We start from the raw sequence: 27,621 nt of genomic DNA on the forward strand, positions 1-27,621 counted from the left end.
CTTTATATTGGTCTTTGTGTAAGGCTCCAATCAGTCCTGCCAGGATATCTTACTGGTTAGTCATAATCAGTGTCTTCTCCTATTTTCCTAAATGACATCCCTGTTTGGCCCCATCCCTTAAAAAGATCAATCATTAGGGTTAGTGAGGAACATTAGCGTTAAGCATGTAAGATAAAAGGAATTCAGACTCGTGCCTCTCCATCAACAGGAATAGCTCTTCCTTCTACTCTCAGCTTCCCTGCTAGGATCTGCGCTCTAAACCACCATTCGAGAGCTTCCCCATGGCAACACTTCATGCCATCAATGCACAGCTGAGCTGCTAGCTCAAACGAAGTCAGCAAAGCAGGACGGAAGGAGTTCCATAGCATTCCCTGCCGCAGAAGCTCGTCTTTCTTGTGCAAATACTAAGTTGAGTGGCGGTACCAGACAACTGAGCAGATGCACATGCAGGGAAGGTCCTCTCCACTTCTCAACTTTCTAAAACTACTTAGAAAGTAAGTAAAAAGGTGAAAGTGGGAAACACAGGTGTAGTTACGGCGCACAGAACTCCATATATGTCACCTATTTTGGTCAATACGGGTGAAACCAACTCTTCCTTGAAGAGATGACTTTAGTAATGGTCGGCTGCAGAAATTACCAACTTGATAACCTTATATTAGGATACTCATTTGGCCATTTAAGGTACTTTATTGTGACCTCGTCACAAAAGAGATGTCAAGTAAAAGCACAAAATAAAACCAAGCATGTCATTCGAGTTCAAACGTTTATTTGAAAATTTGTTGAAAAATGCAATACAAGAAGCAAAAGTGTTGAGCACTTACGATTCTAAACTCTAAGGCAACATTTTCTTTCAAAATTAACTACAAAAGTCCAAGAATGAACTAACGGGCCTGCTGCCTCAACTGGGCTCCAAAAAGATTTACCAGATTTAATATTTTTTTGTTGTTGCACAATTTCCTATGTTGCAAATTTCGTAAAGAAAAATTTAAACAACTATTCTATACAATTTATAACTTGTTCTTAAAAAAATGTACAATGCTCCTTCATATTTTTTTTAAAAACTAAAATACATTTTGAGATTTCATTTATAAAAACAAGAAAAAGTCAGGGCTGAAACTAAGATTTGTGTTCTTGATTCAGCAGATCACAGTTTTAGGAAATTATACGAGTTCCCATGACCATAAATTTATTGTAGAAATAATTTATTTGGGTAAAATTCGACCTGTACACCTTCCAACATATGCTGGCGTACAAGCTAAAACAGCTTCTTTGCACCAAACTACTGCACACAGTGGAAACACATTGAAAAGTTGGTTCTCCATGGTGAGAGTAGAACTAGCGCTTTGTAATCTCAGGCCATTCTTATTGCACAATATCAAGAGTGTTGAAAATGGACAACATAGTGCTAAAGTAAGTGGCTGCAGGAGCCATATTCAAACCCAAACAAGATTTTCTTCTTGCAACTTCATTCGCTGAGACAATGACAAAGGCATAGGACACACTTGCAACTGGCATAGAGCAATGCATCCCATGTTGGTCTCATTAAAATGTCTACTTGCATAGTGTAACAGCTTCTCAAAACAACGCTGTTCAAGCAGTACACTCTTAAATGCTGATTTTAGCATGACAGGGTTTCCTAGATATGTTCAGATGGCACTGCAAAACCATTTTATTTTTGTTTTTTCTTCAATCACTGTTGAGGCATTCTTCTAAATTATACAAACACAATTATATAAATAACTTCCATAAAAGTGTATACATTACAATCAACAGTGACACAGATGGTCCACAAGCAGGCCAAGGACCTGCCATCGGATACAGTGCCCGGGAACATTCAGTGCATGATTTGTGTTATCTGAAGACAACTTCTTGCACAGCTTCTTGGCTGCTAAGAAGGATTCTAAAACAAAAACATTAAAAGAACACCGGAAATGGGGCATTTCAGTCTATAAATATCTGGCTTGGGTCGAAGATTTAACATAAACAAGGCTGTTTTGGGATGGGGAAAAGGGAAGCTTATGTTCATCATTCTGAACTCACAGAATTGGTAGTCTGCATATGCCTAACAACCCTACCTTGAGCTACAACAGAAACGCAATGCTTCAATGGAATTTGCCACTGTGGTAACTTAAAGCAATGAGAATAGACCAAAAGATCAGTCCATCATCATGTGGCGCGGTTTAGCGTACCTCATAGTAAAAACATTACTCTGGAAGTGGGAGCTTCTCCAGCAGGTTGTCGGCTTTCTCCACTTTATCAGTGACATCATCTCATTTCGGTGATGTACTCCAGCAACTTCAACTTTCAGCATTGCTATGTTAGTTGTAACTTATAATTAATGGACCTTGCCACGGAATATGGCAACATTGTATCATTTTCCCACACTGGGGTGGGTCCAGACCAGAAGGCTTAGGAGGCACCGCTTTAAAGGAATGTTATCCTGCAGCTTTGAAAATAAGTTTTATACTACATGGCTACTGCTCAGCAATTCTTTAATATCAGAAAGCACGAGCTAACTTGCAAAATTCATGAATATCCGATACCAAAACATTAGCCTTTAATGAAGCATATTTGTTTTGATCAGGTGGGCACCTACAATATATTTACAAATATAAATATAAAAACAATTTAAACTACTGATACCTTCATTCACATGATTAATTATAATAATAACGTGGTACCCGTATATTACATTACTTTTTTATGTGTTTCAAGCAAGTTGCACATTTTCCTGATTACCCAATTACAATTTTATCTCATGTTGAACTGCGGAAGGCTGGGGAATTAATAAAAGACGCACACAGGGTGTCCGATCTGGTCAAACAATGGCATGTTTAGTATAAATATGAGGTTCCTCAACTGTACTCTTGAAAAGAAGTGTGCGCAAATGTCTCAGATCGACTTGTAAACCCAACAATCCCATTGCTTCAGGTTGCACTGCAATGTAACTGCCCAGGGGGAGGAAGTGAGGTGTCAGCCAAACAAGATTAGTGTCCAGCAAAGCTTCTAGGCAGCTGCCCAAGAAGAGCTGATCCAGCAAGGGCTCGATCGCCTTAGGATCCACTTCATGGTAGATGGGTTTTGTTTCTTGAAATGAGAGCTGCATTTCCAGTGTGGGTACCATGCTGCAGAGGGCGAGCAGCAGGATTTCCAACACAATAGCTGAAAGTAGGGAAGGACCGATGCTCGCGATAACTTCACAGCACATGTAAGTTGCCAACACCCAAAGCTTAGATGCTCCCTTTTGGATCAGATGTGCACTCAACCATAAACTAACCAGGGTGCATCTGAGCTGCTTTATGGTGTGATTCAGAACTGAATACCTGGAAACGTCTGCCTCAAAGTTCATAATTTTTGGGCTTTATGCTTTTCCAGTACATTCTCTCCCGACTCTCAAAGTTAGAGCGGGGCCAAAGCATGACAGAAGTCACAGAAAAAGAGAATATAAGCAAAAAACTATTTGTTGAAAAGGCAACATCATTCCAAATCACCTATGGAGAGCACCTGGTTATGCTAACATAATTTTAAATGGGCTTCAGATACTCGGCAGTGGGGATACCCTTAAAGTGGTGAGATTGTGGGTACAGCAGATGTCAATCTGTATATTTGAAGATGACAAATATAAGCCTCTTCTACATGGCACCACGAAAGTACGAATCTGTAAATAAATGTGTAATCTAGGAAGCCTACTAATAGAGCTGCCCTCACTCTTTTGCGCGTGATGCTCACGCAGTAATCCAATGTCAGCCAAGACCTTTGGTGACCAGTAAGCAACTTAAACGTTTAACGTTTTTCTGGGACAAAACAAGAAAATCTACTTAATCCTTACACAGGCTGGAGCCCTGCAGACCCACAAAAAAATAAGTAATATTTACTCAAATCTCTTATCCAAAGCAGAGTCTCCTTTCACTGTACTGCAGGCAAATATCCTAGCACGGAGTAAGCTTGAAGGGACATGGTTATTATTGGATTTGTGTTACACTCAAGGTCCTTCCTCCTTGGGCTATGTTTCCAAACTATCTATCCCCCCCTTAAGCCACGCAATCATCTTAAATTAAAAAACAGCTCAATCAAACGTACGACGGCCAAATCATTTGGTGAAAAACCTGACCCCTGGAAAGTATGTTAATCACCCTAGAACGTTACCTGGAAATCCATATGGGATTGATCCAAAAATATTTGTTTGCAAAAAAATGACAAGTGTTCACCTCTCTTGGTTCACACGCAGATAGGCCTTGACTTAAAACAGTTACGACCGTATGCTAGACGTATAGGCCAGTCAGGTGATAATATTTTTCAGACCGTGATAGGAGAACTGCACTGCAGTGATTGCACATGATACTCTGGAGTCCACGCCAGTAAAACAAGGTTTTTTTGGTATTTTCTACTCCTTTGTAATAGACTGCAGTAAAAACATATAATAGGAATGTGGCACTAAAACACGTTAAAATAAATGCAAATGCCTGCAGAAATATTAAAAATCATATTAACACAAACCTTTTAAAGGACAAAACAAATGCTTTTGTGAACATATCCCAATTAGCTAACAAGTGCAACGTAGCCATGGGGTTCAGCGTAGCTGAAACTGAGGTCATCACTTCAATGTTATTTTTGTTTTGGCTGTGCCCAGTCTGTCCCACAAGGACCTTACTTCTAGCCAGGACCAGGGAGGTACATCAGGAGTGCTTCTTTTGGGAGCAATATCCGATGATCTCATGAATCGGTTCCACACACAGCACCCACACTTCACAGCACGAGGAGTCTAGAAATGTGCTGCTGCCCGCGTGCCCCAGCTAAGGCTGCGCGTGGACAGAGCTGTATGTAAAAGCTGCCAACAAGCCCCAGTACAATACCTTATTCACAACGCCAGGGAAAGTGGTGATGAGGAATTGGTGATAATGGTGAAAATTAGAAAAAGCTACTTGCTGAAGGTCATGTTTAACAGTTCAGGTCCTACCTCGAGGGCACTGTGGAATGCAAAAATGCACAAAAGCAACAATCTACTATCCACCAACTAAGCGGCCCTTGAGGTACCCTAGGTTATGTATCATGGAGACATTCCATGGCTCTACAGGGCGCACCAGTTACCAGAGCAGGGAATCTGAATGAGAATACAAGGGACGTCTCTCGGAAGCAGTATAAATTCCTTGCAGTGATGTGAAGTTTCGGCATTGCAGATATTACTCATTTACATGGCTGCAGTGTGGGATTAATGCACAGCTTCACCGCCACATTCAGACCATGATTGAACGACAAGTTGTATTGTTGGGTGGCTGACCCATCATAATGTGTCCACCTGGATTCCACTGGCAATGAGAGAGAGGGCAGTCAAACACACTGCGCCCACAAGGGATGGCTAACAACACATTGGAGACAGTGGGACGTACTGTATGGCGTATGCTGTATCACAAGAAGAAGAAACACGGATATTCGATTAAATAATCCACCATAGGAAGAGGAATTCTAGAATGTTCGTTCGTAGCTCCGCACACATAAAAAAATCATACTGCTGTAAGTATTCCTTATTTATAGTTCTTTGAACTTTGAGCTCGATTGAGCCAAGGAGCAGATTCCTGGATTTTGCTGGTTTTGTCGACGTCTTCTCCAAAAATGGAAGTGGTATCCTAAAGTGAAGTAAAACAAAAAAGGTTAATAATTATCAATAAAATATATTTTGCAGTAGAAATCTTTGAGTACCATGTTTTTTGTTCTAAGAAACCTTCAGCTATTCGGTGACGTTTTAAAAGTTGCTACAAGTGTTAAAAAATCTTCTCGCCCCTTACATATAAAGTGCATCTGAGTCCTGACAGCAGAGAGGCTATGCTACAGAACAAAAACTCGCAGTTTATTTGACTGGAGTTGAAGGTCTTAAATATTACTAGATTAAAAATAACTAATACAAAATTAACTATGCTAGAAATGTGCAATCAATTTAAAATTACAACGATCGGGGTTCATATCTTTATCAATTACCCTTTGTTAGTCGGCTGGGAAGAAATACAACATTAATAAAAAGTTATTTTTAGGGGACGAGGGATTTTGGGTATTAAAAAGCAATCCACGAGGTAACATTTTTCATTATGTTCAGACTGAAACTAATGGAACAGATGCTCAAAGGAGGATTGCATCATTCAAGCACACATGGACCTGAAATTCGTCTGATTGAAAAGATCACATTAAAAGGTAATCAAACCAATGAGTAACGCTTGTGCAAAATGTGAAGTGTAGCTTCTGCAGCTGTTCCTCAATGGGGCTGAAGGTGTGTAGCAAGAGAAAACCGCAGTTACCACCTTAGCGCTGGATCATACACAAAATTGTTAAACAATGAAGGGTGTATCTAAGTGCAATAAAGAAAACCACTCAAGTTGCAAGCAGTGACCTTTTTTGCAGATTTACTGTTCTGCATATGCTTGGTGATGAAGATTCTTATAAATCCGTTCTTTCATGGTAAACACTCGAGGACCGCAATGACTTAAAACTTGCAGAGTGGGAGGAAAACTACCGGCATGTAGTATTTCTTTTATTTATTTGTGTGATTAATAAAAACCAGTACTAAAACAATTCTGTATGCTAAAAACATTGAAAGGATGACCTGCATAAAAGATGCATCAGCAAGGAAGGGCAAATGCAGGTGATGTACACTAGCGTTTCCCTGCAGGAGGAAAAAAGCCTGCATAGGTTATTTGAGGTTTCCCTTTTATGTGCAGGTGGACAGTCCAAGGGTGGTAGCCCCCAAGCCTGTATCGAATCAGCTATTGTTTGACATGCGTTGACATGCATGTATTTGCGACAGGATGCAGTCCCTGCTTGATATATTATTATTATTATTAATGAGTTTTGTATCGCGCGTGGTTACCCTTGGGCATCCCAGCGCTTCTCCAGAAAAGAGCGAACCTAACAGAAGCGGCTCATTAGGCAGGGAACAGGTGGGTCTTTAAAAGTTTGCGGAAGCGTAAAGTACTAGTTTCAGCACGCAGGGCAAGCGGAAGAGAATTCCAGAGTACTGCCACGTTGACAGACATATAGCTACATATAGCCACTTAGGTGTGCGAGGGTGAAGCAGTTTTTAGGTCAAGCCTGGGCAGCACATGCGCTGCTCTGCAAGGCATGCCTTATTCAGGTAGCGACGTGAAGCTCCACCCATATTTTTCATTGGCTTGTATCATTATCCACTGCAAACTTCAGCTTTTCATTGGTCAATAGGCTTCGTAGTCCCTCCTTAGTACCGTCGTGTCTCATTTTGTAACCTCCCATGGCGACACCCCCATCACGTGTGTTGCTCGGTAGGCTTTCATTACAGCCTCTGAGCATTATTTTCTCAAATTCCTTTGTCCTGCCTGCAACAGCAGTCAGGGTACGCTCTCTAAACCCTTTTTAAAAATGTTATAGCACAGGCGCAGCATTTGCAATGCAATAGGTCTTGCATTTGCGAGAGTTTAAGCAATTGGCATTGTAAATGACAATGCCTTTTATTTATCTGTTTCAAAAGCAACACATAAATAACAGGCATTATCATTTACAATGCCAATAGCTCAAACTCTTGTAAATGCAAGACCTATTGAATCGCAAATGCTTGTTTTGTTTGTCGGCTATCCATGAAATCTGATGCACCAGGCACTAATACTGGCATGCCCACTTTCTTGCTTTACAGGTCTGAAGACTGCATGCCTCTGATATACACAAAGCTGGAAGCTCATTCACTCTTCCTGTAAAAGCAATGACAGCCTGGAACACGGTCTTCCAAGTAGTTCATTGTGATCACGAGAAACCATACATTCCAATAACTTAAGCAAGACATCAGAAAAATATATGCCAGACTGAGCATAATGATCTTTGAAGTTGGAGGGTATCTATGACATAGGCCAATAAAATGGTGCATAGGGGAAGAGTTAGGGAGAACACTTGCAAGGTCCAGCTAGACATGTTAGCTGAAATATCTGGGCAAGTAAGCCGTACGTGTATCCACATGGATAGCCAATTCGGTTAAATACACAGTGAGAACCAATGATCCATTTTTAGTCCCAAACTACATACAAAATAGTGCTAACTATGGGGAAAATGTCGTTATACGACCCAGGATTTCATACCTCAAGGAGCTACTTGCGATAACGTGAAATTTGACCATTTCATTTTGCAACAGCCACCAGAAGCCTACACCATAGCCTTCTAGCTTAATCCAAAACTTACAAGTGACTGCACTTTTTTCAGGCAACAATAAAGTGAAGTCAAATGTCCTGTGTGGTATGGAACCATGTCCATTTCTAGAAGAAACTAAGATATTTCATCGCGATTGATGCCAAAGATGGCAGGAAATCTCTACGTGAACAATGCCTTGACAGGGCTGCGATACAAAAGGGGAAGATGGACGGAGCGTTTGAGCAAATCAAACACTCACCCCCAGTCAAATGATCTGGGTTTAATCCATCACCATTCTTTAGCTCACTCCGCCACCCCAGTTCAGACATGGCCATATGCAAATCAGTCTGACCCTGTGCCTCATGGGAACAGTCCAGCCCGAACTGCCAAAGCCATGTCTTCCCTGGACCGGAAACAAGCATCCTGGGACCGGTGTCTGGCATTGCAGCCGTCCTCAGCCAGGCTAGCTTGAATCCAGTGGCAAAGTGAGCAAGGGACTCACGTCTGAGCATATCCTGCCAACTTAGGGCGAACAAAGCAATACAAAAGGGGATGATGGACGGAGCGTTTGAGCAAATCAAACGTTCACCCCCAGTCAAATGATCTGAGTTTAATCCATCACCATTCTTTAGCTCACTCCGCCACCCCAGTTCAGACATGGCCATATGCAAAGTCTGACCCTGTGCCTCATGGGAACAGTCCAGCCCGAACTGCCAAGCCATGCCTTCCCTGGACCGGAAACAAGCATCCTGGGACCGGTTTCTGGCATTGCAGCCGTCCTCAACCAGGCTAGCTTGAAACCAGTGGCAAAGTGAGCACGGGACTCACGTCTGAGCATACTCTGCCAACTTAGGGCAAACAAAGAGATACAAAAGGGGATGATGGACGGAGCGTTTGAGCAAATCAAACACTCACCCCCAGTCAAATGATCTGGGTTTAATCCATCACCATTATTTAGCTCACTCCGCCACCCCAGTTCAGACATGGCCATATGCAAATCAGTCTGACCCTGTGCCTCATGGGAACAGTCCAGCCCGGGGTGCAACAGAACTAACAATGAAGAGGCACAGTTGAGGAGTCTGTACAATTACAAACAAAGGAAAATCCTAGGTAGTGAGAAAATGATTATAAGTTTCCAGTCATTTCCCCTTTGAGGACAGTGAGTAAATCGGGCACATGCATAGTTACTTGGAAGCTGGGCCTTTGGCCTTCTGCCTTCGCATGGGTTTACTTGCTTCATGTCTCAAAAACAATGGGCCATAGGAGCTTCCCCCTGGGGGTAAGAGAAAAGCAATGTTTTAAGATGGAGTGTTAAGGGTAAATAATAAAAGAAGAAAACAGAGGCATCTAAAGTCCTGAGTGTTTATGATTGTGCCTTGTAAATGAGAAGTTAGTGGAGAGGAGAGAACTCCAAGTTGGAATTGTTAGTGTTAAATTAAAAGTGCTTAGAATGGCAGCTGTTCTTAGATCGAAGGCAAATGTTTTCTACTGGAGGGGTGTTAGGAGCAAATGTCCTGAAGATTGATAAGGTGCACACAGGTTTTGGCAAAGGGGGGTTGCTGTTAGGTTTGAAGGCCACGGGCAGTTAGAGTGCAGTGCGAGTTATACTGCCCAATAAGTTATACTGCCCAATAAGGTGCAAGGTTATAGACTGGTATGAACACAAGAATAAGGCATTTCGGAATGAGATGAGGTAGACATTCAGTCAGCCTGCTTGATATTGATTGATAAAGTTTAGCTGAATTGAGGAGTAAGGTCTTTTGCAAAAGTCCATCTCCTGAATTTGAACAGGCCACATCTGAATAATGTATATTGCGGAATACTGATCAATCGCCTGCTTATGAGGGCCCAGATGAGAAGCTAACATAACTTGGAATTAAAACAAAATCTTACAAGTACTTGTCACACACCACATGGAAAGGATCACCCATTGTGTCTTCATTTTCAGACAATAGTTAGGCTCATGGTCCATCTCATTGAGTTTCACCTATTAGAATTATCATCACTCACTGTTGCTGTGAGGCAGGGTACACGCTATTTTCTTTATTCAGCCATTATTATGTTTCCTCTGCACTGAACTCCTGCTGAATCAGATGGTGCAGTAGACTTGGACAACATGATTATCAAATCCCCAGACACAGGAATGAGGTGCGCCAGTGGCTCTCACAAGCTGGAGAGGAGTCCTAAGCTAGGACCCAAACATCTGGCCCAATGCATGGCACTGACGGTGTGCAGTGGAAGGTGCAGAGCAGGTAAAAAGCTCAACATGGACAATTTTGCAGGGGTCTGATGGTCAAACTGAGGCAGAAACGGAGGAGATATTTTTTCTGGCCCCTTTCGCAAGGGAGAAAATTGACTGATTCTGCAAGCAATCCCCCTAGAGGACTAGAAGATATACTCCTAGACAGTATACCAGTTTTGTGAGGTGCAGGCCAGGGTCCATCCTCACTCCCACTCTGTTCATCTTATATATCAATGATGTGGTTTGGTGAACTGTCACAATGATTCCCCCCTAGCCTTAATAACAAGAAGGTCCCCATCCTGCTTTTCGTAGATGACTCCATCCTTATTTCCAAGACCCCAATGGAACTGAAACCGAAATTAACAATTTTATGAGGTTTTGTAAAACTAGAGTTCTTTAACTGAACCCAACAAAAAACAAATTGATGGTGTTCGGACCTGGGTCTGTCAATAACTGCACACTTAGAGCTGGGAATGACATTTTTGAAAGAGTCCACAGTATCAATTACTTGCTTGACTTGGTGTCAGGCTCTCCGAAAACCTCAAGTGTGAACCCCAACTTACCAAAAGTTCATTTCTTATCCAACAAAGATCTAAAGCCATTCTCCGACTGCATTAAGAAGACGCACTCTCACTCAGTATCTCCTGCACTGGATGTCTTATCGAGTAAAAACCTAGAGCGCCACATTTCATGGAGCGGAGATCTGGTGGTTAGATGATAGTCAGCTATTGGGGAGAACACTTTTGCAAGATCTCTCATAGTATGTCCGGTTAGTACCCCCTTAATTTCACTCTTTTGTGATCTGGGTATTAAAAGGATCTCCAACTCGACAGCATTAAAACAAGTAGTATATTGGATTTGTCTCTGGACAACACCCGAGTTTAAGGAGATTAGGGACTCTGTTAGGGAAGTAGAAGGCATAAACAATGCCAGGCAGCTTCCTGGCTCAAATGTGTATATTTTATGCCTATAGAATAACTAGATTAGAGATGTAATTCCTCTGGCGCAAAAGGGATTTCCTCCGAGTGTACCACTCGGAGTAAGGAGTGTACATTCCAATTGTTTTGCTCTCATTAGGGTTGTTTGTGTTCTCTTTGTATATGTTGTATATATTGTGTATATATATTGTATCATATATATGAATGTGATTTATATGTTCATGTTTTGTACATATTATGTTTTCACATGAGGAAACTCTGATTTGTTTGTGCTCAGCCCCGTCATTTGACACGTATATGAGTTAGAATCATGGATAAGTAGAACCTTTACTTAAAAAATAATTGAAACATCAAGGTAATTAATGGTACCTTGTATGAAAATAAATGTTGGATTGGTCCCTCTGTACCTTCTTTTTCTTTATATACATCTTTGATGTTTTATGCCCTGGCATAGGAGGGTGATTTGGGCATAACCCCTCTTTTTGTCGGTACCTCTTCTTTTTATCTGGCTTGACAAAGTCAGAATAAAAGTAAAAAGATACAGACCCAATATGAAGCAAGAGAGTAATCTGTATATATCCAGAAGCAATAAAGAGTATTGAATGCTTGGAAAACTGCAGAAAAAGGTGACTGAGCAGTGCTCGGTGGAGGATCTCTAGCACGACGTGCGGTAGAAAATCTGAGAAACTGGAGCTTCTCACAGGTGTGTTCAAGAGGGCAGGGGAATCTGACTGATTGAAACATATGTTTGGTCTCTTCTTAAAAAACGACTATGGTATGTTACAAAATTAAAGGGTCTAGGGCCTTTATAGCCTATGTTTAACATAGCATTGCTATTATAGTGCACTATGGGACTCCCATCTAGACAACGGGAAAGCTTCAAGCATGTGAATCTATGAAAGGTCCAATACTGGATTACCAAGCTGCATCAGAGCCTGTTGAAGGCTCTGCCTGAGGATGAAATAGCGGCTCAACCCACAGACAGCGTGTAGGCAAAGATGGCACTGTATGAAGGAAACAAAAAGGGTGAGGTGAGAAGCTGCAGGTCAAAGATACGACTGTGAACCAGAAGATGGCGACATGTAGCAGCAACAACAATATGCTATCTGTAAAAAAAAATAATAATAACTGTTTCCGGAAAGGTGTTTGAAGTGAGAGGATAAAAGACAAAAAGGTAACTTATGGTGTGCAGCAGAATGAGAGTTGATCCAAGGATATAATAATGTAAAGGAGGGCACACCTCTCCAGTGTCATTTTTTTGTGAGCACAGATTTGTGTTTTACTTTTAGAAATTCTCCATTCAGTAGCTATAAAGAACCATGGTTCCTGGCAAAGGTCATTCTTTTGCTATTTCTGCAGCGAAGTATGGTCACAGTGTTTTGCAATTTCCATCTGGCTACTGCCAATGGCCCCATCCGACGTATAAGATCAATTGATTTGCAGTAATACCGGTGCTGTTATGCCTAATTAAAGCGGCAGTGACCTCTAGTGGTAAGCAAGCGCAGAACTCTCTTGCTAAAATTCAGTGAAGCAGCTTACTCATCCGAGCTGAGAAAGAAATTGTTACTACTGGGTAAAAAGGTGTTTAGGGCCTTTGATTACACCATCCCAGCCCTCAAAACCCTCGACAAAAAATTTCCCAGCAAAATCCAACACTCGGCCTACGCATCCCTATGGGACAATACTAAAATCAGAAAAGAAGGGAAATCGCCTATATGGATGAATGGGGCAATTTAACACATTCTACATATAAACGACATTGACTCCACAGTCAAGCTCAAAATATTTTCACATTTGCAGCCCATTCACAACTTGGACAACGTCGAGTTTTACAACATCCTCACGCTTAGGGTCGCCATAAATAAATGTAACAGACCACACAAATCTGACCTCATAACCTACTTACAAAACTGTCCAAACTTTCCCACCCAGCAGACAAAACGCACGAAATGTTATACTCCAGCAAGGCCAATAATAGACTGCCTGATGAGAACCAAAACAAATGGGTAAGTCCGCATACAACAATGATCACACGATCATATCTGAAGATACACGACCAAAGCCAAAGAAACTTGGAACAAGAGCTGGACCTTCTCCCCAGGGAATAAAATATCCCCCATTCTCTCACAATGCAACTGTCGACTCTACACAAAGCCCACTGGACACCAGAAAAGCTTTATAGGCTGGGTCTCCTAGCGTCCGACCAGTGCTGGAACTGTCACGAATCACTAGGCACCCTAGGCACATGCTATTTCACTGTAAGAGGCTAAACTTATTCTGGAAGGAGATCCAAAACATAATATATATCTTTGATACTGAGATTCCACTTGACTTTCCTACAGTGACACTAGGCCGGGGTATCACACACCTGCTCTATGCCTGAAGGTCCAGGACACTAGTTTCCTAGACCTCTCATAACCAACGGGAGTCAAACATATTCTGTGAGTGGAAATCATTTCAAAACCTAACCCACCGTACCTGGTGGTCATGGGTATGCTTCTCAAGAAGTGCGGACAACTCCATAATTAACAACCATTTCAAATCCTAGAGCCGGTACAAATTTAGGACTAAACTAGACCTACATATCCAAAAAGTAAAGCCACCATAAACACACATCTCTAACTTCTCTCCTAACATACAACCAAATGGTCACAGATCTATACGAACCACATGAGTGCCACACCACTGCCCGCGCTTAAACCACACAGATTATCTTCCATCTATAAATCGCTAAGTCTTCCCAACACCCCACCTTCTTGCTGAATTTTATTTTCTATGGGATTTTATTCCTCACCTTGTCTACTTCCCTTCATCTTCTCCCACTTCTCATTACTTTGTATTATACTGTGGTTATAATCAACACTGCTTTGCTATAGTCTGGACTGTATTTCCTATGTTACACCCATGAATCTATCTTGAATGGTCCACCCCATTTTACATATGTTGTAAGCACTGTATACAACATGAATGTTTCTTTTTATATATCCTTAAAAGCAATAAAATATCTTGAAATTAAAACAAGATGTTTAAGGCTTTCTTGGGGACAGTGCTGAAACTATTACAAACTTACTCCACAAATCTGTAGATTGGGGGTCAGGGTACTGCAGCGGAAAGGGTGGAGTCACGAGGGAGTGGAGTCATGAGAGTCAAAAAGTGATAGCAATTTTTTTATCTGCGTAAAGAAATTGGCAACAAAGAGCAACGTGGCTGTGAATATGTTGTGGCTTATTTAGCTGCTCACAAAGAACCTGCATTTTAAAATATATTTTGGGGTTAAATCACCTGCTGCAGAGAGATTTGTATGCAAGGCAATTTTGACATAATAATGGTACGAGTACACCGACCTTTAATGCACTTGCTGGAGAGATGTGTGTTTTGTCTAGTCAAAGTTTTGTCTTAAAGTAGCAAAGCGAGTTAATGTGCCTGCTGCAAAGGATGTATGTCATCACAATGCATGCTTTTACTCAGCATGCCATTACAACGCAGTTTTTACAACGCAAGTCGTTACAACGACTTGCGTTGGGGGCGCTGGATAGTGGAATAGTTTAATTTTCTATTCCAACTCCAGTCCTCGTGGATAGTAGGGCAGGTGTTGGAAAGAAAATTTAACTATTCCCTATTCTACAGCGCCCTCCAGCGCAAGTCGCTGTAACGACTTGCTTTGTAATAGCTGCGTCTTAATGGTAGTGCGGAGTAAAAGTTGCATTGTAAAGGATGTTTCCCGCTGCAAAGCACATTGTGTAACACGCAGATTACACATTTTATTTTACGTAGATAGGTAAGTGGGTTGCTGCTTTTAAAAGAGATCTTTTTGTTAATTGCAGTTCATAAATTGTAATCCTTCCAATATAGCACAGTGTGCTATGAACTGCAATCAAGTAGCTGTACGTAAACTGTAGGGCATGGTTTTAGACTCGTATTGTTTTCTAAACTCAGTCATTACTCCAAGGTTGCTAAAAAGAGTTTCTTTGAGTAGTAATAAAGTCTTATTATAACAACTCACTCACTCACTGTGTTAGAATTTAAATCCTGGCTTTGTGTTTCTCCCAAACTCGCACTCCACATATAATGCCTACCACTAAGGACGATATCTGACTCCTATACTTGTAAGTCTGGTCTTATGTATCATTGCTTGTACATTGATTTGCACACTTGTATGATTTACTGTCTATGATATATTGTCTCTGTATAATATTTGAGTGTGATGTAAAAAGCTTTGACACACTACACTAAGACGAGTAGCACGATACATTTTTCAAAACAATTTGTAAGTGCTACTTAAATTGTTATTTGGGTAAATAGGCACACTTTAAGAACACATTAGGAACATGCGTTGGACAAAGTCTAGAATCAGCCTCTAAACCATAGTTTCTCTTAAGTACTTGAAGCGATAACAAGATATGTGCCTTTGTTTTCATCCACTGCATTGTTATCCAGGTGGTCGGCTCTAGAAAGCTCCCAGCCAGGGTCATACTTGAAAGCCCTTTAAAACAGATCCCCGTTTTGTGCCTAGCTGGAACGTAAAATAAAGTTTTCTCACTACCTGCATGTTGCTGCTCAGAACAGAAATCAGACAACGTTCAGGCACTGTTGACTGGGTACTTGTGTCTGAAAATTACACCACGACATGTTCAGCATAATTGACTGGTGCCAGCCCAAATCCCGGATAGTTACCGGATTTGGCTGGATCCCCCTCATTTCCTGCACTGCTTGAGGGAAATATAAATTCACTGGACGCAGTATTACAGCACTTTGCATAGGAAGGTGAAGTAACAGGCACAGAAGCAGTAGGAATGATTGTGGTCATCCCACATTTACCACCTACAAAAAATTACAGCCGGACTACCTTAATAATGCGAAAGCAAAGATATATGCTAAGATATTGATTACAAGACTGGAAAACAGGAGTTTAAAATTAATCCACCCTTCAAATCCCGGTTTTGTAAAGAGTAGAATGGTTAGTGATAACACGAATATCCAGCCATTTCACACAAAAAAAAAAAACGCTTTATACAGTGGTAGCATTTTGAACAAGTGAAGCACAGAGGCTGCGGTTGCGTAGTGAGCAGTGCGTGAGCAATACAAAATGTTTTCAAACAGACTGGCCCATGTGTGCTTGTCTAGACTCTAGAGCATACATAGTTACCTAAGCAGTGGATGGGATGTGCCAAAAATATTGACTTACAAGGTAATGGCAACTTCCCAATAAACGAAAAACCAAAGAATCAACACACACAGCAAGTCTGGGTGACAACAGGAGGACGTTCCGGACGTGGACATGGAATATAACCTAAGCAAAAATGGTGTCTGATCGCTCATATACAGGCATTCATACACCTATTCATTCTCTACATTGACCTCAGCACCCGCGCCAGAGATCAGTAGTCTGTAAGATACAGGTCATGCATGCCGTAACTATATCTGTTCTGTGAGCGATGAAAGCTTGTGCTAGTCTGTCCTGCTGAGTATGCTTTACAGGGAATGGAAACTTGCACTTGCTGCCTTTCGTGAGAGGAAAGCTACCTTTGTCACTCTCATGATGTACCTGATCTGTGAGGAAGCAAAGCTTCTACTGTAGTTGCTGTCCTAGCTGTACCTAGCCTCTGAGGGAGTTAAGCTTGCACTGTTTCTGTTCAAGGTGTACCCGTTCTATGAAGAACACGTGTTTCCACTGATTTTGCCCCATTTTTATAAAAAAACAATGCACTTAATATTGTGCCCTATGAACCAGAGACAGTATCACAATATTTGATGAGAGATACCTGTAAGCTGTGAGGAAGGCGGCTGAACTTTTAAAGGCAGCCTTCGGACACCGAAACAGGATAATGGAAAGAGAACCAGGGTCTGTTGTTCGCCCCCTGCTGAACAAGCTGTCTGTTGATGAAAAGACCTATTGTCAGTTTGCAGTGGGCTTAGAGACCACCCATTGCTTACCACTAATTAGCTTTATTTTCACTCTCATTTGCTTGCTTTTTATTCGTTAGCCTGTGTGGGTTTTATTTTCTTTTATTGTGATTATCCCTCTCCTGGAGCATAGCCTTATTGCTCGTGTCCTTCCACTGCTCACTTTTGAAGCACTTCTTTTTTCATTTTGGCTAATCACTCAAAGTGGTTTGTGGCGTGGTGTACTGCTCTTCCCTCTCTCCTGATGCTCGCCATGTTGCACTCTCTGACCAGTGCCCTTTTCCTCTGTACATCTGTGTTGTGCATCCACCCCCACATTGCTTTCTCGCCTGAGTGCGTCCCCAACAGTTTCAAATTCCTCTCTCTACCCCATGTGCTTCTCTTTGCCCACGCATTCCTCTCTCACACGTGTTGCTGCCCTCTTCATTGCTTCTCCCCACCTCTGCCCTCTTTGTCACTTACGCCCCTGCCCTCCCTGTTGCTTCTGTCTACATGTTGCATAGTCCCTTATGTGTTCCTTCCCAACTTGTGCACCCCTGTGCTGCTTCCTCCAATTCACACTCTCCATATGGCTTACCTCCACCTGTGCTTCAAAAAAAAAGATTAAAATGCTTTTTGATACTTTTCTTTTATTTACTGATCCAACCAGGATCAATAAATAAAAGGAACAAGCATTAAAATGCTTTTTGATACTTTTCTTTTATTTACTGATCCAATCAGGACGTGGTGATGGTGGACGTGGTGGTGGTGGTAGATGTGAAGGTGGACGACGTGAAGGTGGATGTGGTGGTGGTAGTGAATGTGGTGGTGGTGGAGGTAGACGTGGTGGTGGTGGACGTGGTAGTGGCCTTGTGGTGGCCGTGGTGGTGGACATGGTGGTGGTGGATGTGGTGGACATGGTGGTGGTGGACGTGGTGGTGGATGTGGTGGACATGGTGGTGGACGTGGGGTGGATGTGGTGGACATGGTGGTGGTGGTGGACATGGTGGTGGTGGACGTGGTGGTGGTGGACGTGGTGGTGGTGGACGTGGTGGTGGTGGACGTGGTGATGGTGGATGTGGTGGTGGATGTGGTGGAGGTGGGTGTGGTGGAGGTGGGTGTGGTGGAGGTGGGTGTGGTGGAGGTGGGTGTGGTGGACATGGTGTTGGTGGACGTAGTGGTGGTGGACGTACTGGTGGTGGATGTGGTGGTTGTGGATGAGGTGGTGGTGGACGTGGTGGTGGTGGACGTGGTGGTGGACGAGGTGGTGGATATGGTGGACGTGGTGGTGTTGAACATGGTGGTGTTGAACATGGTGGTGGTGGACATGGTGGTGGATGTGGTGGTTGTGGTGGTGGACGTAGTGGTGGTGGATGTGGTGGATGTGGTGGTGGATGTGGTGGTGGACATGGTGGGGGTGGAACTGCTGGTGGTGGTGGTGGTAGTAGTAGTGGTGGAGGTGGGTGTGGTGGTGGACCTGGTGGTGAACGTAGTGGTGGTGGATGTGGTGGTGGTGGATGTGGTGGTGGTGGATGTGGTGGTGGACATGGTGGTTGTGGTGGTGGACGTGGTGGTAGTGGACATGGTGGTGGGTGGTGGACGTAGTGGTGGTGGATGTGGTGGTCGTGGTGGTGGATGTGGTGGTGGTGGATGTGGTGGATGTGGTGGTGGTGGATGTGGTGGTGGAGGATGTGGTGGTGTAGGTGGTGGTCGACGTAGTGGTGGTGGTGGTGGACGTAGTGGTGGTGGATGTGGTGGTGGTGCTGGCCGTGGTGGTGCTGGCCGTGGTGGACATGGTGGTGTTGGACGTAGTGGTGGTGGACATGGTGGTGTTGGACGTGGTGGTGGATGACGTGGTGGTGGATGACGTGGTGGTGGATGACGTGGTGGTGGTGGACGTGGTGGTGGTGGTGGGTGTGGTGGAGGTGGGTGTGGTGGATGTGGTGGTGGTAGTGGTGGTGGACATGGTGGAGTTGGTGATTGTGGACCTGGTGGTGGACGTGGTGGTCGTGGTAGTGGTGGTGGTCGTGGTAGTGGTGGTGGACATGGTGGTGGTGGACATGGTGGTGGTGGGTGTGGTGGTGGTGGACGTGGTGGGTGTGGTGGTGGTGGACGTGGTGGATGTGGTGTTGGAGGACGGGATGGTGGTGGTGGACGTAGTGGTGGCGGAGGTGGACATGGATGTGGTGGTGGTGGAGGTGGGTGTGGTTGTCATCCTGCAGGAGTCTGCCAGCAGGCTGTGCAAAATTCAGCAGCACCTCTAGGCGTTTGTTGCAATGCAGGGACTTCACACAGAATTTGGCATCACGGTATAGTACACAATAAAACATTTCTTAGCACATAATTAAATAAGAAGCTCAAAAGAGCTCTTTCGGCATCTCTTGCAAGTGTGAATGAACAGCACCATAAACCTCTAAGAAACGAGGCCAGAACGGGTAGGAATGCGTACAGTGTAGTTTCTGCAAGACTTTCCGAAAGAGACCCTAATCAGGACATAACTAAACCTTTCATGTCTATTTTACAACATCTAGATAGCAAAAGACTGGGATCCAAGGATGAAAGCGGAGGTGACACCAAAGTAGCAGGAAGCAACAATATAATTTATGGGCGCATTACCTCGGCTGTTTAATCAGGTGTGACCTTCAGCGAGCAAAGCCAGAAACAGCGAGGGGCGAGGGAGCGGATTCCTTTGAAGTCTGATGCTGGCTACAAGCAAACCAGCATGAGTGAGGAGAGAGGCAAATGGTGTGCGATGTGCACGCACCCGCACTCATGCACTGTAGGCAATCCACCTTTGGGTGCATTTTTGAGAGCCCTTACTTAAGTCTCGCTGAGAACACATGCGCGTTCGCTCAGCAAGACCTAAATAAAAATCACCAGCCTCATTTTGTAGGCACATGCTTTGTACTGCAGATTCCTATAAAAAAATAGTGTGAGGCAGACAAGTCACCGCACATTTTTTCATTACTCTTTAGCAATGCTGCAGAGCATCAGGATGCTATATAGCATTGCTAACAACCACAGATAGCCAAAAGGTCCCAAATGCAAGAAGCCATGGCTTTACCAATGCTTGTTTTAATATTGTTGTAGAAAGACGACAGTAAAACATTTTAAGATCACCCAAAGAAAGTGACAAAATGTATAATCTCACCCAACCTACAAGACCCATAACTAGGATATTATACAGCCAATGAACTATTGGGTGCTTCCCACTGGTAGATGAGGAATCCACAGATGCCACATTGCAGGTTAGGTTGGTAAGGGGTCATCATCCTATACGAGTAGATTCATGTAGAGTAATTCCATAATTAGTTTAGCTGTTTCTTCCAGTTTTGCATTTCTTCTAAGTTTATGATGTTTACGGAGAGTGAACAAGAGTCCTTTAACTTTTCTCTCGCTCTTTAGTATGTTAGCTACTGGTATTGTATCTCTCGCTATATCTGTGAGAGATTTGTGTGATGTTCCTTCTGCTACTGCTGTCTGTCCTTTGCTTATTTTTTTTAATTAGGTGAGGATGCTGTCCTTAAACATGTATTGTGTTGTGAAGCTTTGCATAAAAATTTCCACTACACAAAAGACAAAACAATTGACAATTCTGGTTTTAACCCCCAGTGTGAAATTATCGAAAAATGTGTGAGCGGAGTTTACTTTTGGCTTTACCTATGAAACAAGCATCTTTAACCAATTATAAGGGCCTACCACTTTGCATGCTGGGGTTTTGAGTCCACAATGAAAATGTTGAAAGCAAAATTACAAGCCCCATAATGCAATCTATAGACTGAAAAGCCAAGATTGGCTGACTATCATATGTCCTAGTGCAAGGTGCAGCCTTGTGAAATCAGAAGGTTAAACAGGCCAGTGGGTGAGAGGCCAAGACAGTCTTTAATATGCAAATGTGAGCATCTCACTCCGAGTAGACTAGCATTAACACTCCTTGGAAAACCTGAGTGCTAAAGAAGAGGTTATTTTCTAGAACAGTGGAAGCAGCAGCAGCAATTAGATGTGTCCCACGGGACATGGATACATGAAAAACAATGTGCAGGCACCCCTCTTCCCAAGCCCATCCTTTAAGACGTCAGTGTGATTACAACACCACTGGGTGCACCCGGCCTTGAACAAGTGCAGTAGGTTCTTGCTGTAGCCAGCGCTGCCCCGGGAGGGCTGCCAGTGGCAATGAACTCAACAGCGGCTGCAATAGCTCTCGACAGTGGAGCTGGAGGCGCTATAGTACTCCAAGGTAACATTGCAGGAGTTCATTTTAAACACTAACAATAAACAGGCCTTTGTATGCTTGTCATGCAGCACTGTGTTTTTTATAAGGCAGACTGTTAACCGTCAGAGTCCTTCACCTGACCAGCTGATAATACTTCTTTTAACAGGGTTTACTTTTCTTTTTTCAGACTGAAAAGTGAGGATGATTTTTAACTTGACCCTAGTGACCCCCTGCTCTGGTACAGGAGAGCATGGAAGGAGGTGGCTGCACTGTGTAAATGTTTTACAGTACACATGTAAAAAAGTCATCTGCTTGGTTTACAAACTAAAGTACTCGGGCATTTGAAAAATGTAAGCAAGAATGAAACATACTGGGGTAGTTGAGACCCATGTTATGCCAGTAGGTGATAATGTTCTTAGTAAATGCACCTGCAGTGCGGTATATTGCAGGAGTGGCTTTACTTGCCCATTTCAAGTTCAACACTACAGAATGAAGTATAACATGGTAAAAGCACATTTCCCCTGTTCTGAGCCGCAAAACACCGACTATTGTAGTGCTTCCTGTTTCAATTTCTGCCAGGGTTGTTTACCTGACAAAATTTGTGCTGGGAAAAAATTCAATATTTTTGCATAAGTTGGAATTCTGAGCAAAGAGCAAAACTTCAGGACAAGTCTGCATTCCACATGTTGTCCATATATTCGTTTAAGAGCTCCAAAGTGCAAAACTGGATGTCATACTACCCCCACCTTGCACTAAACAGGAATCAGATTTAAGTATACTGGCTCTCTAAGCAGCATTTGGATTTTTCACAACCTAATGACTTTAATGAGTTGATGACACCAGTCAGAACCCCCTCTCAAAACTGCTTCTTCCTGACAATTGGCCCTTGGTCAGAAAAGGCCTTTGATAAGGTATTGAAGTCTTACATATGATCCCCGAGAATAGTCTTCAACTGACTATTCTCGGGGATCATTCATTCAAAAGATAATGGCCTTCTATGCAAGTTCACAGACAAGAATAATAGTCAATTGCGTTCTCCCTGGTCCATTTTCTCAAAAGTAAGGGACATGCCAGGGTTGCACAAACTGCCTCCTGCTCTTGCCTTTTGGCAACTGACCCACTTTTAAGACCAATAAACAACAACCCATACCCAAAGAATCTCATTTAAGGCAAACCCTCTGAAAACAGCAGCATACGCAGATGATATCCTTGTGTCCAAAGCAGAGGCTGATGAATCCATCCAAGCATTGCTATATAGAATAGGAGAATTTTCGGATATTTCAGGATATCATTTAAACAGAGACAAAACTGTAGTTCTCCCCCTTAATCCTCTATGACATAATAAAAAATATAGGGTTATAAGGGCAACCACAATTTGTTAAGTAAATAGTCATTTTGTTCTCAAATGATATTCAGGAGTTTATCAAAGTACAATGAAAATACATTCTAGGAAAAATAAAAGCCCTCTTAGATGCATGTCCCCCCAAACACATAACACGGTGGGGCAGAACGATTTAAAAAAAAAACAATGATCACTCCTGGTATTAATTTCTTATACAGCATGGTCCCAATCGGGCTTTCCCTCAGCCAATTCTCCATTCACAGAGCAGGGAGGACTGGTGGGTCTCTACCAGACATGGCGTTACGGAAAGTAAGTAACTTGTCCATCTGTTAGAGACTTCTAACTGCTGGTCCTGTACCTTAGTATAGATACCCAATACCATAGCGGGCGAAGGGACTGCAGACTAATTTCATACACGTACTGCAGCCCGAACTAGCAAAATGTCAATCCCTACAGACCTGACCATGCAGTAATGTTTGGTGAGAGTCTGCAAGGAAGTCCACTTTGTCGCCTGGCAGATATCCAGGATAAGAATCCCGACAGCTACGCATTGGCCGCAGCTTTAGCTCTCGTGGAATGAACCAGCAAGCCTTCAGGAGGTTGCTTCTTGGCCAATTCGTAGCAGATTTTGATGCAGAGCACGACGCATCTGAAGCTGGTCCGCTTCTGCACAGCCCTACCTTTCTTTCCACAAACATGCCCCATGAAGAGTTGGTCATCTACCCAGAATTCTCCTGTCCGGTCAAGATAGAACAACAGCTCTCTTTTTGGTTCTTGATGGTGAAGTCGCTCCTCTTCTTTAGAGGGATATGGAGGAGCATAAAAAGTAGGCAGTGTGATGGACTGGTCTACGTGAACTGGAGTGACCATTTTGGGAAGGAAGGAGGATCTTGTGCAAAGCACCAGTTTGTCAGGATAGATCAAGGATAGATCAAGAGTTAAGGCGGCTAGGATGACAAGGCCTGCAGCTCACTTACTCTTCGGGCAGATGTAATAGCCACAAGGAAGGCTGTTCTGATCGTAAGAAGCCTGAGGCGACAGTTATGGAGAGGCATGAAAGGAGCACACATCAAGAAGGTTAAGACCAAATGATTAAGGTTCCAATGTGGCATGATAAATGGCGAAGGAGGGAAAAGATGAGCTAGACCTTTCAGAAAGTTATGTATAATAGGGGATTTGAGAAAGGAGGGCCGGTCAGGTAACCGCAAAAAAGCAGAAACCGTCTTGGTGGAGGAACACTTGTCTGCTAAGATGATGTTGTAGACCGTGAGGAAGGTCAAAAGCAGTCAACTGCCGCCTGCTCAATATCCACGCAAGAACGCAGAGATTGGACAGGTTTGACTGGAGAATCATCTCCTGCTGCTGCAACAGAAGATCCTCCCGAACGCACAGCCTGATCGGAGGATCGATGGGCATGCTCAGTAGCTCGAGATACCAGACTCTCTGTGCCAAATTCGGAGCGACAGTAATGGATTGACCCGTTTCTTCTTCATCTTCTTGAGAACTCTGGCCACGAGTGGTATAGACAGAAACGAGTGAGACGAAAAGCATCTCCGATCGAGAGCTGCCTTGGAAACTCCAGCTTGCAAAACTGTTGACACTGTGCGTTCTCTGCAGAGGCGAACAGATCTAACCAAAGCTCTCACCAGTGTTTAAAGAGACCTTTTGCTACCTCCGGATGGAGAAGCCATTCGTGAGTCCCTAGGCATTCACAACTGAGTTCTTCCGCGCCAGGGATGTGCCCTGATGTTCCAGCTATGTCCACAGACGCAGCGCCTCTTGACAAAGGGCCCATGACCCCTCCCCGCCCTGTTTGTTGCAGTACCACATGGTGGTGGGGTTGCCCATGAACACCTGCACTTGCACTGCCTTTGATGGAGGGTAGAAAGGCTTTCAGTGCTAGCCAGATCACATGGACCTCCAGCTGGTTGAGTCCAAATTCCACCGGAGACCAGAGTTCTATGATCTCCACCACTCCTAGATGGCTGCTCCATCCCAGGAGTGATGCATCTGTCACAACTGTGAGATCTGTTAGGGAAGGGAGAGGGTCTGTGTTTGACCCAATCGCGATTTGTGAGCCACTACTGTACATCTTTTACAATTCCCTCTGAGGTCTGAATGATGTCGGAGAGATTCCCAGGATGCTGCGCCCATTGGAACTTCAGTTCTCACTGCAGAGCCTGCATATGCCATCTGGCATCAGTCACCAACAGGATGCAGGAGACCATGAGTTCCAACAGCCTCAAGGTCTGTCTCTGCGAAATCCAAGATAGAGGCTGAATCATCGTTATCATAGACTAAATATCCTGGACTCGCCGCTCAGAAGAATACGCCTGAAGCTGCACTGCATCCAGAACAGCTCTGATGAAAGGGAGCATCTGAGAGGGAGTCAGTTGTGACTTCGGCATGTTGATAGTGAACCCAGGGTGTGCAGAAGGTACTTTGTAGTCTGGAGGCAGGAGACATCAGTTTGAGGTGGGAGACAACAGTCTGTGGCCAGCCTGCCTTTAACATCCAGTTGTCGAAATAGGGGAAGACTGGCAACCCTGATCTGTGCAGATGACCTGCGACCACTGGCATCAGCTTGGTCGACACTCAAAGGGCACTGGTAAGGCCAAAAGGGAGCACAGTGAACTGAAAATGCTTGTGGCCTACTGTGAACTGCAGGTAACGCCACTAGGCAGGTAGGACGGGAATGTGGAAATATGTGTCCTGCAAGTCTAAAGATACCATCCAGTCTCCTTGGTCCAGAGTAGACAGGACCTGAGCTAATATTAGCATTTTGTACTTCTTCTTGAGGAAGTAGTTGAGGGGCTGTAGGTCTAGGATAAGACAAAGACCTCCGTCCTTTCTGGGCACCAGGAAGAAGCGGAAAAAACAATCACAACCTACTTTTGGCGTCAGAACCTTCTCTATGGCACCCTTCACCAAGAGAGCTGCAACTCCTGGCGGAGAAGGCACAAATGATCCCCCGTCAAGTGGTGCCATGGAGGGAGCTGCCCCTTCACATAATTTGCAAAACCCACCTGTCTGATGTTTTGTTAAGTGGGGCAGGTGATGGTGAATCCTGCCCCCAACTGGGTGCCCATATTGGTAAGGCTGATTAGGAGGCTTTAGAGACTGGAGTTGTTGGGGGTGTGGGGATGGTGGTGGACTGATCAGACCGCTGACTGCATGACCCACGGGGTCTGTGGGTACAGAGTCAGTGGCCACACAAAGGCTGAGGAGCGGTGGCGAGCAGGGTATTGGCGAATCTGGAAGCCCTTTCGAAGCCACAAAAGGAGCAAATGGCAGACTGAGGGTGTCATGAGGCCATAGAAAGGCTTATGGACTTGGCAGTAGCCTGACTGTCCTTGAAGCGCTCCAATCCTCTCCGAAGAGATGGGTGTCAACGAGCATGTCCACAGGAGAGGATTGGACATCCACGATAAAAGCCAGATGTCATCAAACAGGCATGGCGCCTCAGGGCCACTGTTAACGAAACCGCTAAGAGCCAGAGTGTCAGTCGTGTCCACTCCACAACAGATAGTGAACTTCGCTGCATCTCTTCCATCGGAAGCCTGAGAGAGCATGGCCCGGGCCTCTTCCGGGACCGTGGGCAGCAGCAGCAGCGCAACCGCGTTCCACAGGGCATGGAATAACGGCCCAAAAGGCATGTTGTGTTCATGAACTGCCATGCCAGGCTGGTGGAAGCAAACCACTTCTTCCACAAAGAGTCCAGCCTCTTTGAAGGCTTGGACCACCAAGCTCTCTAGGGTAAGGTGTTAGGTGAGGAAGCTTTGGTCCCAGGGGGGGGTAGGGAAATTGTCCTATTCACAGGAGCCCCTGTGTGGGGTTGCATCACGTCACCAAAAGGACGTCAGTGAGGGCATCAGTGAACGGGAGTAGGGACTTTTAGATGAGGACTCTTGGTTGCAGCACCTCTATCAAGACGTTAGTCTTGAATGCCACTCAGGGCAGCTGAAGGTCGAGGACCTCAGCTGCCCTCTGCACCACCATTGCATAAGAGGCTCCCTACTCCTTTGCCATGGTATGGGGAGAAAGCATACCAGTATCTGGAGAATAAACCAGTCCGCCGGCTTCACCCAGTTCCTCACACTATTCAATGTTAGGGTGTTCTTCGTATGGCTGTTATTCCTCAGGGCCCATTCCTTCCAGAATCCTAACCCAAGAGAATAGGGCTCAGGCTCCGAGCTATGAGGCAAGGCAGGGATCAAAATAGGGATGGGCCCCCCAGGAAAGTCGGCATCGGGACAGGCAGTGGGGAAGATCGAGATGGGACAACTGGTGCCGGTCTGAATCCGGGAACGGATCCTTGGGGCCCGACTGGAGCTGGGCCACCGGCGCGGAAGCAGATGGGGCCTCCTCCGACCCGGACGGGCCTCTTCTGACCCTAGGGGGCCTCTTACAACCCCGAGGGGCCCGAAGGCATGCAGGTGTTTTTTATTATATTATTATAGAGGCTTTTGTAGCGCGCTCTGTTACTAAATAGTATAGTATCCTGGCGCGGAAGAGAAGGGGACAGATCACAGTAAATGCAAAGGAGAAACAACCATTAGGCAGTGATGTTAAAAAGGTGGGTTTTTAAGCCTTTCCTGAATGCCATGATGGAGGGGGCTGTTCTCAGCTGCAGAGGCAGGGTATTCCAAGCTCTCGCTGCTCTAACAGAAATGGATTGTCCACCAAGCCTGCTAAATTTGAACTTTGGAACCGTCATTTGGTGAAGACTGCTTGATCTGAGAGGGCGGTTGGGGACATAGAGGGAGAACCTCTTTCTCAGATAGGTTGGGCCTGTTAGGTGTAGTGCTCGGTATGCTAACACAAGGATCTTGAATAGGATCCTTTGAGCCACTGGGAGCCAATGAAG

The 27,621-nt window shown here is 44.2% G+C and overlaps 1 protein-coding gene across 6 annotated transcripts in view; it reads right to left on the reverse strand.

Annotated features, from left to right (window-relative positions):
- Positions 1-749: 749 nt before the first annotated feature.
- The window catches only part of LOC144823747 (protein 4.1-like), a 960,864-nt gene continuing 933,992 nt past the window's right edge, over positions 750-27,621 (reverse strand). For 5 of the 6 annotated variants that reach the window (XM_078682548.1, XM_078682547.1, XM_078682545.1 and 2 more), the window contains one exon: positions 750-5,624. The gene's annotated coding sequence lies outside the window, so the exon portion shown is untranslated. The remainder of the gene's footprint in view (positions 5,625-27,621) is intronic. The other variant, XM_078682549.1, reaches the window with a different exon arrangement.

This window comes from Lissotriton helveticus, chromosome 3_1 (genome assembly GCF_964261635.1).
Source record: "Lissotriton helveticus chromosome 3_1, aLisHel1.1, whole genome shotgun sequence".
NCBI classification, from domain to species: Eukaryota; Metazoa; Chordata; class Amphibia; order Caudata; family Salamandridae; genus Lissotriton; species Lissotriton helveticus.